Source organism: Nannospalax galili, unplaced genomic scaffold, assembly GCF_000622305.1.
Source record: "Nannospalax galili isolate Female #2095 unplaced genomic scaffold, S.galili_v1.0 scaffold586, whole genome shotgun sequence".
Lineage (NCBI taxonomy): Eukaryota > Metazoa > Chordata > Mammalia > Rodentia > Spalacidae > Nannospalax > Nannospalax galili.
Window position 1 is genome coordinate 1,790,438 of NW_008355363.1, and position 10,108 is coordinate 1,800,545.

Here is a 10,108-nt window from a genome sequence, read left to right on the forward strand (position 1 = left end):
AATTCTCAAGGAATTTAGGAAAATTGAGAGAATTCCTTAGAGACACAACCACAGTCAAATAGAGCTAGAAAACAATAGAAAAAGACACGACATAAAAGAGACAAATTCATAGAGATTAAAGAGCACACTATTAAATGGGTCATTGAAGAATTCAAGAAGGAAAACTAAATGAAACTTGAAGTACATAATATCAAAACCTCTGGAGTACATTGAATGCAGTCCTATGAAGTAAAAGTATATGGGCAGGCAAACAACTTCTTGTAACTCCAGCTTTGATGGTCCAATGCCATCATCTGGACTGTCTGGGCACCTGCACTCACAAGTGTATACATACTTCTTCACACATATTCACATAATTGAAAATAAAATAAATATTTAAAATAAACATGTAAAAATCAGAGAAAACAAGTTGTTGAATGATCTATCCTAAGATTTTGAAAAAAAACATGAGAAAATCAACACAAAATCAGTGGACAGTAACAATTTTTAAAAGGCCAGAGACCAATGAATTTGAAACAAATAAAAAAGAATAGTGACAATCAAAGAAAGGAAACAGTATCAAAGAGATTCAGTTATAAAGACCTATTTTAAAACTTGTATTCCATTAATCCAGAGAAACTTTTAAAATTGGGATCAATTTGTAGATGCATCTGACACACCACATTTAAACCAATATGGGATTAATAATTTATATTCTTTTTGGAAAAAGATATTTTATTTGTATGGGCGTTTTGCCTGCATGTGTCTAAGTACAGCATGTGTGTAATGCCCTTGAAAGCCAGATGGTATCATATCCTCTGGAACTGGAGTGTTCTAATTTCCTTTCAATTTCTGTGACAAAAGACTCTGATCAATACTGACTTGTGGAAGAAAGGATTTATTTGGCTTACATCTCCTGAGTCAAAGTTCATCAGGGAGCCCACGGTAGAAACTCGGGGCAGAAACTTGGAGGCAGGAGCTGAACCACAGGCCATGGAGGAAACCCTCTTACTGGCTTGATCCCCTGGCCTGTGCACAACCTGCTTTCTTATATGATACACCATCATCTGCCCACGAGTGTTACCACCCACAGTAGGTTAGGCCCTCCCATATCACTCAACAATCAAGAAAGTGCCCCACAGACATGGCCACAGGCCAGTCTAATGGAGGCAATTCTTCTAAAAGTGTGTCAACTTGTCAACAAAAGCTATCTAGCACTTATAGTTATGGATGGTCCTTAACCAACATGTGGGTGCTGAAAACTGAATCCAGGTCCACTGCAAGGAAAGCCAATGCTCTTAACTAGTGAGTCCTCTCTCTTGTCCTGTTATCAATAGTGTAAACAGGAATATTTTTTAAAAATCTCTAGACTGAAAATAGTCATGTCTAGATGGAGTCACAGCAAAATTTTCCTGTACCTTAAAAGAACAACAACAACCAAAAAAGTATAGATATATAGTCACCATGTACATAAATGCATACATTCTCAACAATTACTTGCAATCTGAATACAACAGTACCTTAAAAATTCAACTAGTATGACCAAATTGATCTTAACCTCTTCCGAAAAAATATATCATGAAGACTCAGGGTAACACTGTAATATAGACCTTACAAATCTAACAGGTTTTACAAAACATTTTATTTAACAGCTTTGACACACAAATTATTTTTATCAGCACGTGGAATATAATGAATACTCTATGTATAAAGCAACAAAATAAAATTAAAAATAAATACAAAAGAAATTTTAGAAATTAAACAAATACTAAGCAATACATCATAAAATAAGGCATCATTGAATAAACTTTGAAAATATCAACATAAATGAAATTGAAATAAATGAAAATATAACAATAAAAGCTGAGTAGGACACAATTAAAGTGAAACTATGGAAGAAGCTTATGTCAGTCAGTAAGTTCCTATATCAAAAAAAAAGAATGAATAAAATTCCAGTTATGTCAAAAACAAATGAATAAATAAATAAAATTCCAGTGGAGTAGTACATGCCTGTATTATCAACAGTTAGAAATTAGAGGTAAGAGGGTCACGATTTCAAGGTTAAGTTGGACTACAAGTGATATCTGATCTCACAAATTAAAAAAATAAATATTTCAAATAACAAGTCTTTGAGCCATACAGTTCAAGTCCTTGAACTATACAATTCAAGGACCTACAATTCAAGGACCTACAAAGACAAAAATATCCCCACAAAATTGTTAGAAGTAATGAAATGGCAAATAAAAAAAAAGCTCCAAGTGAAATGTACAGTATTTTAAAACTGTACAATAGTTAAGGGAAATGAATAGTTGATTTTGTTTTTAAAAATGTAAATAAAAATGAAACCATAACATAAAAATAGTCTAAAGATATAGAAGAGTTCAAGAAATAAAATAAAGATTGATAAAGAAGAATTGAAATCAATACAACAAAAATTGATTAAGGACCATTTTTGAAGGACCTGTATATTTAAATATTGGAATGCCTAAAAAATGTTATATTTCTGTACGTCTATGATCTATCATATTGAACCATGAGGACATAAATAATGAGCAGAATAACAAGTAAAGATATTTAATTACAAAGTCTCCACATCAACAAAAGCAAGCAGACTAACAAGCAACATCAAACATAGCACCAGATAGCTCCACTGCTAAATTTATTAAATATTTAAACAACAATTTATGCCAATTCTTCTCAAATGATTGCAAAAAATTAAAAAGGTATAAACACTATATACTTATTCTATAAATCTTGCCTTACCATGTTAGTAAAACCAAGGAAGCACATGAGAAAACAAGAAAAATTCACGCTATACCAATGAAAATTCATGGAAAAGTTTCAATACATTACCAAAAACAGTGTGGACAACAAACAAGTACGATTTGTGTCAGGGATATAATGAGTTTTAAACCAATGTAACTTAAAATATATGATACATCTATCATTGCCCTTTCTTTTTAGGATTGCTAAGCTTTGTGGAGTTGTTTACTTTTTAGTGTTTGTTTTTACTTTTTATAAGAATCAAATAAATCAAAGTTGATTAGTACTCATAAACCTACAGCATAGAGAAATATTGAAACAAATACACGACTTAAAATTCAGGGATACCAATAATGTAACATGGGGCTGGAGAGGTTGCTAGATGGCTCAGCATTTAAGAGCAAAGGTTGCTCTTGCAGAGGACCCAGCTTCGATTCCCAGTGCTGACATGGTGGATAACAACCATCGGTAACTCCAGATCCAGGGGATTCAACGTCCTCTTTTGACGTCTGTGGGCATTGCACAACATGGGGGCATTTACCTACATGCAAGGAATACATTCATACACATAAAAAATAAATAAAAATTTTTATAAAGCTATACACAAATTTTACTATACACGTGAACTCATTAGTATTTTTTAAATAGTCACTCATTTTAGTTTTCCTTTCCAAATATTGTAGCATACCTATATACACATTTGTTTACATACATACATGTATACATTATAGTCAAGAACCCACATATAAGGGAGAACGTGCATTGTTGCTGGGTTTTTTTTTTTCCACTGAGATTGGTTGACCTTGCTTAATACACAATCTAGGTCATCCATTTTCCTGTGAATTTTTATTTCATTTTTCTACAGAGCTGCATAATATTGTATTTATATATGTACCAGATTTTCATTTTCCATTCATCTGTTGATGGACAACTAGGTTGACATTGGAATTTTTATAGGTATAGCATTAAATCTATAGACTAATTTTGGTAGTATATTCGTTTTCACAGTATTGATTCTGCCAGTTCAGGAGCATGGAAGTTCTTTCCACTATCAAGGATCATCTTTGACTTCCTTTTTCAATGTCTTGATATTTTCATTGAGAGTTCTTATTTTGGTTCAGTATATTCTTACATAAACAATACTTTCATGCAATTTTTCAATGGATATTTTTCCTAATTTCTTTCTCAGAATAAATTGTTGGTATATGTGAAAGCTACTTTTTTATATTGACTTTTTTTAATCCTGCAACTTTACAGTGTTTATTAGATCTAGAAGTTTTCTAACGGACTCTATAGGATCTTTTATGGGTAGAATCATGGAATTTGAAAATAGAGATAATTTGTCTCCCTCATTTCATATTTTTATCCCCTTTGAGTCTTAGTAAAGAAAATGTGGAATACATGCACATTAAGTTTCTATACATTAAGAACAAAGCAAAATTACATCATTTTGAGGAAAATGTATGGAACTAGAATTCATAATTCACAGAATAATACAGACACATAAAGGCAAATCTTATATTTTTCTTTCATATGTGAAATAAATATTTAAAAAAAAAACAAAGAGTAGAAGGTTGAGTGCTTTGGTGGAGGGGGACCAAGGGGAAGATGAAGAGATAAGAGAGTTTGACTAAGTTCGACAATAACATATACATGACAATGTGAGAATATCCGTTATTTTCTACAATTTATTCATTCATTTATTTTAATTTTAAAGTTTTATTGTATTGCACTAAAGGAACAGCAAGATGGTTACAAAATTCTCTTATTTAAGTTTTGAAAATCTAAAGTATTTGCAAATTCTTAATACCTTTACCACCAGATTAGAAGAGTAAGCATATTATAACCATGTCCTTAGTATATAATATCTTACAAATAAAAACACATTTAAAATAATTTAAAATGCATTCTTTACAGATAATTCAGCACATTTTGTATCATGTTCACTTATACTTAAGAATTAAAGCAAGAATATTACTCTGATGGAACTATGGGAAGTCTCTCATTCATGCAATATAGGGATAATATTCAAGTCGACCGGGAAATAACCCCACTCTTTTTATTTTGTAAATGTATCCATTATAATCATCTACAGTGATAAACAAAGAATCCTGTGACGTTTCCCCAAGGTTGATATATATTTTCAGTTCACCAGAAGCGCTTGATATCTACAGCTAATTTATATTTAGAAGCATTTCAATAAAACCAAACAAGCCCTACAAGCGTCTATAATCCAAGCTTCAATGGGCTAAGGACAGTCGTATTTAATGCGATCACTAGGAGGATTATGGCTGTTTCTTAAGGACTGCAAGTTCAACCTGTCAACACCAGAGGTAATCATCTTATATTAATTTGCACATAATTCCGTTTAATTTTTTTGTATCCAAGTATAACATGTGAAAACAGTCTTTCTGCAGGAAAAGAAAAAAAAAAGGTGGCAACATTTAAGAAACAAAGAGTCAGATTCCATAGGCTACTTACTCTTGGAAACAGAACCTTGTTGGATAGAATCTTTTCATTTGGTGGCTTTTTGCATGCACTTAACTGGAGCAAGTCTTCCATGTTGTTCTAAGACCTCACCCAACCATAGATCATGCCATATAGGTAGTAAAAAATGCTAGATGGTTAAAAGCTAATTTGCACCATCCTTCTTTCTGACAGCATGCTAGAATATCTGCATTCATGATGGTTATCGGATCATAGAGTCCTGGATCGCTCATCACCAGTCTACTCATATACCTCCAAATATGATATGTCAAAAGAGGCCTATTGAGACCCAGTGTAAGCCACTCTACTGCCTAAAGAAACACAAAACAGAAGAAAGCATGGATGAGGTACTAAGGAAGTATAAGAGGATTCAGGGTATTACACTGGTCTATAGGATTCCTGCAATCACGTTTCAGTTCATCAAATCGTATCATGTGCCAGATGGGGAAGAAGATGAACACAGTCATGATCAGCATAGCAAGCACGTAGGAGAAGGACACAGAAGTGAATGCCCTGGCCAGGGAGGAGTGCGTGGGTGCATCAGGGCCAGCAGAGAAAGGCAGCACACCTTTACAATTTATTTTATAAATCTTATTTTCTACAATTTATTTTACGAGTTTTATTTTATATAATTTTTACAATTAAATTATGTTAATAAAATATTTTGTACCACATCCAATACAGAAAAGCCTTTTATAAAATATAGTATGGGAAAATGATACACAAAATACTGAAACAATTAGGAATGCAATTATTGTGTCTCAATAGAATAATAATTATATATTATAAAAACAGAATCCCAAAATATTCTATATATTCAAAGAAATCTTGAACACAAAGAACAAAGATGGAGCAAATCACAACATAATTTCATGGCATAGTAACCATCACAGTGTTATGCTGTTATAAAAACAGGCATGCATAACAGTGGAGTAGAATACTTTTAACGAAACTGAACCTACAAAAGCACAATCAAGTGATTTGTGATAAAGTTGACCAAAATCCATTGGGGGAAAGGACTGCCTCTTCAATAATATGTGCTTAGAAAATCTTATATGTATATGCAAGTGATTAAACTTGTCTCTTATCTCAAGCTTTACAAAAACAAATTAAAATAACTGATTATGTATGGTCTGAACTTATTAGAATACAAGAGTAAAAGTAAAGGAAATACTTCAAGACTTTCAAAAAGACAGTGATAGAATTTTGGCTGTGACCTCAAAGATATAAGAAATAGCAAGTAATATTAAACTTAAAATTGTTTGCATGCTGAATAATCATCAGAATGAAGAGAATATCTACAGAATGAGCAAAATACTTGTCATTCTTCTATAAAATGTAATGTATTTGAGATTAAATTATTTTGTTTAGCAATACGAATTTTTGTTTCCTTTATTTTCAGAACCTGGTAGCTATTCATTTTTGTTTTATTTTGCTTTGCTTTTGAGCTATGACCTCCCAATAGCCTCAACTGGCCTAGAACTCACTATGTACATCAGGATGTTCTAGATCTGACAGAAATTTATGTACCTCTGCCTCAGCATGCTGGAAATAAAGGAATGAGCCACCATGTCGAGCTAGCTCATTTATCTTCAGTACAGTCATACTCTCTTGCTGTACACTTACCACACTCCATGTATTCAATAACTTACGGAAGGGAAAATGATTTGTTTCTAAATTTTATAAAATTCATGTGCCATTTTTCTGAATATGTAATGTTTCACAAGTCTTTTGGGTATATATTGCATACAAGTGTTGTATCACATATAAAATTTTTATATGAAATTTCATAAGAAACTATGAAATTATCATGAAAATTGGCCATATAATTTTCATTCATTTGATAAATGAGTAAGATTTCCTATTGTGTGTTTTAAGATGAATTGGATGCCCCTATTTCAGATTATGGACATTGTAATAAGCGTATAGTAGTAGACTGTTATTCTAATTTGCAATTTTTTAATGATAGGCCATCTTGAGAATTTTTGAAAACACTAATTTTCTAACTGTGCGTTTTCTTTGATAAGGTATCTGTTCATATATTTTGTCTATTTTAAATAAAGTTTTTGTTGATTTTTAAGTTTAAAATTTTTATTTTGAATTATATTACTTTATTATTTCTTTGCAAAATTTCTTCCCAGTCTATGGCTTCTTAATCTCTTAGCAATGTGTCACAGGGTTCAACCTTTTCAGAAAAATGAAATCTAATTTGACAGTTCCTATATGTGATAAATTACCTGGAACTACAATGTATAATGACTGATACATCTATATTAAGAAAATAGATACTGAACTATTAAAAAAGAGCAAAATATTCAAGAACATATATGAGCAAATGGGACGTTTTATGATCAATATACATATGAAACAGTATTCAGCTTCATTAGTGTATATAGAATCATAAAAGAGAAATCAACGTTCACCAGATTTTCTGGGTTGAAAAAAAATTGACAATACTAACTGCTGATGGCCAAGCACAGCCACTAAATTTATCATGGATAGCTAATGGTATATAAATTTACATAGACAATTTGGAAATTTATTTTACATTATTATTTTCTACAGCTTAGCATATTTGTATCTTATGATCTTACAGATTTTCTTCTAAGTACATACTCAACTAACATTTATATTTTATTCTCAACACTAATATTGTAGCTTAAAACAGGATGAAACCTAAATTTTTACCATGAGTAGAATTGAGAAAATTAATTATAACTTATTGATCACATTAAACCCTCTAAAGCAATTTAGAAAATTGAACAACTACACATGCTAATGCTCATGATCATCATAAACAATGTTTGGTCTAAGAGAAAGATACACACTACACTTATAAATGTTATTCAGCATAGGAAGGTTCCACATACATGAGAGTATTTAGTTGCAGCAAGACCCCGAATTTTGAAATTTTATTTTTTCCAGGGAAATGGTATAGAGTATGCTAACTTCTTCTGATCCTCGTAATATAGCACCAAATCACATCTCTCAGTCAGGTAAACAGTTGATACTCTACAATTTACTGTGCTGCTAAGCTATAATGTTCAGGAATCAGGCATGTTTTAGTTATTAAACTGTTAAATTGTAGTATATGTATATAAAAATATATATTTATAAACAAACATGTGTGTGCGTGTGTGAGTGAGTGTGTGTGTGTGTGTTTTCTAGTTTACTTTCTATTGCTGTAATAAAAACACTGGTCAAAACCAACTTGGGGAGGAAAGGGTTTATTTGGCTTACAACTCAGAGTCCACCATCAAGAGAAGGAACCTGGAGCACAGACCATGGAGGATAGCTGCTTACTGGCTTGGTATTACAGCTCGTGCTTGGCCTGCTCTCTTACACAACACAAGACCACCTGCCCAGGGTGGCAATACCCATAGTTGGTGGGGCCGTCCCACAACACTCAACAATCAAGAAAATGCCCCACAGACATGGTCACAGGCCAGTCTAATGAGACAATTCCCCAACTGAGGTTCCTCTACCTAGGTGTGCCAAGTTGACAACTGAAGTATCTAGCACAATATCCACATGAACAAACATGCATACCCATATACGGTATATGCATGTACAAATTATTTCAAACAAATGAAAATACTGCATGTATGGAGAAGTCAATTTTAATGATTATCATTTGGGAAATGACATCAAGGCCAAATAGTAATTTTAAGAAGCAGGAAGGAAACTTCTAGGGGTTGCTTGTTGATAGTGATAGGTGTAAAGCATGATTTCATGCAAAACTTTCCTGTTTGAAAATTCATTGAGCTATATACTAATTTGCTTTCCTAAATGTATGTTATAGATTACTACAAGCTAAGTGTAAAATAAGAAACAATAAAAGCATGCAAACATTTATGGTTAAAATCTTAACATTTTCTCTATTTCATACAAATTGATACCAAAGAGCACGACTATTTGCAGTGTCCAATATCCATAACTTAGTGTTTATTTTTATGAATGAATATATAATAAAAATATTTGTGCAGACATATTTTTATATCATTTACAAAACATAAATGATAATATAAAAGCATTTGCATACATATCCAAATGGATAACCTACTTAATTTTTTATAAGGCAAAACATGTGTAGTCTACGCCTTATGAATTCAAATCATTTGATAGATAGGTAGAAGTTAAGTTACCATTTTAAATCATGATATAGCATTCCTTAGAATCCAGAATAAGCTATCATTTTAATGAATAGATATGGGTGTAATTCGAACATTGAAATTTAGACTTGCAATAAAAGGAAATCAGACCTTACTTTATGCATATTAGGAACACAAGGGGATGTCTAATGTAAAATTCATTCATTTAGATTCAGATGGGATTTAGTATATCTAATCATTACACTGATTTTATATATTTCAATACCTTTTATCATAAAATTTTCTCTCCTTAAGATCATTGCATGCACTATGGGGAAGAGAAAACACACTGACGAAATCACACAAAATGTAAAGATAGAATTTAATGCAAGTCTTATTCTACTTCATGTAACTAGGGACCAGAATTTAGATTCTACTGTAGCTCAAAGGAAATACTCTACTCACAATGATATAGCACTGAAGGGAATGATTCTTAGTTGGACAACATACCATGAATTAAAAGCGACATTGGGAAAAATATTTCTGTTAGATTTTAGTAGAAAAAAAATGGAATTTTCTAAGAAAAATAAGAGTACCTCATAGAAAATTAGATATTAGATATTATCTTAGAAATACATAAAGAGCACTTAGTGGAAAAATAGTAAAAGAAATAAAAAATATATATAGTACAAATTTGTGAAGTACAGTTTTTTATTACTTTTTATTGTATATGTATGTGAGTATTACCTGCACATGTGTAAGTGTGCCTGTGTTGTGCAACCCCTGTA

General features: G+C 31.8%; 1 pseudogene; it reads right to left on the reverse strand.

Annotated features, from left to right (window-relative positions):
- Positions 1-5,310: 5,310 nt before the first annotated feature.
- LOC103749618 lies at positions 5,311-6,865 on the reverse strand (annotated as a pseudogene).
- Between the last annotated feature and the right edge of the window lie 3,243 nt (positions 6,866-10,108).